The sequence below is a fragment of the Odontomachus brunneus genome, unplaced genomic scaffold (assembly GCF_010583005.1).
Source record: "Odontomachus brunneus isolate Ranch 3 - 2012 unplaced genomic scaffold, Obru_v1 Obru_scaffold_174, whole genome shotgun sequence".
NCBI lineage: Eukaryota > Metazoa > Arthropoda > Insecta > Hymenoptera > Formicidae > Odontomachus > Odontomachus brunneus.
Window position 1 is genome coordinate 649,559 of NW_022639624.1, and position 1,007 is coordinate 650,565.

The window sequence follows — 1,007 nt, forward strand, 5'->3', positions numbered from 1 at the left end:
AAGACTTAGAAAAATTTAGAAGTAAGGGACTTAGGAAAATTTAGATGTAAGGGACTTAAAAAAATTTAGATGTAAGGGACTTAGAAAAAATTTAGAAGTAAGGGACTTAGAAAAATTTAGAAGTAAGGGACTTAGGAAAATTTAGATGTGAGGGACTTAGAAAAATTTAGATGTAAGGGACTTAGAAAAATTTAGAAGTAAGGGGCTTTGAAAAATTTAGGAGTAAGGGACTTAGAAAAATTTAGGTGTAAGGGACTTAGAAAAATTTAGGAGTAAGGGACTTAGAAAAATTTAGATGTAAGGGACTTAGAAAAATTTAGATGTAAGGGACTTAGAAAAATTTAGATGTAAGGGACTTAGAAAAATTTAGATGCCGTGTGGCGGTGGGCGGAGGAAGGGTTGATGGTGAGGTAGTGAAAGGGTTGAGGTGAAGGGTTGCCCTTGTTCGGGGGGGGGGGTTAATGTGAAAGGGTTAAGAAAGGATTAATTTTCTGGAGAGTTGTTTCTTTTCGAAAGTGAAAAATACGGTCCGGGTTTTCACCGGACGTGACAGCATTAAAGGTCTTCAGTGGAAAGTTTTTCGTAGATTGGCCGGATGTGCTTTTCAATCTTGTTGTCAATAACTCGAGCTCCATGCTGATACGTTGACAATTCATTTCTTGCTTTAGCTTGACGCCATTTGCACCAACTATCGGCGCCTGGTGGACAATTATCGTGCCTTGGAGATTCGTCGCTTGAACAGTAATGATCCAAGGTTGCAAAAATAGCCTTTCTCATTTCTGTCACTGAATTAACATTTCGTCGTATAGCCAAGCCGTAAAAAATTGTCAATTTCTTTATAAGAACTTCCGTCAGTCGATTTTTGCCGCCGAGCTTCTCTTTCTTTTTTATATTTCGGAGCTGCAAACCCATTCTTTTTTCAACATGTCCTACGCATTCGTTTTTTGTAACTGGGCAATCGTCGCCATACGGATTTATTTTCTGAATACCCGCGATCGTTTTCGAGT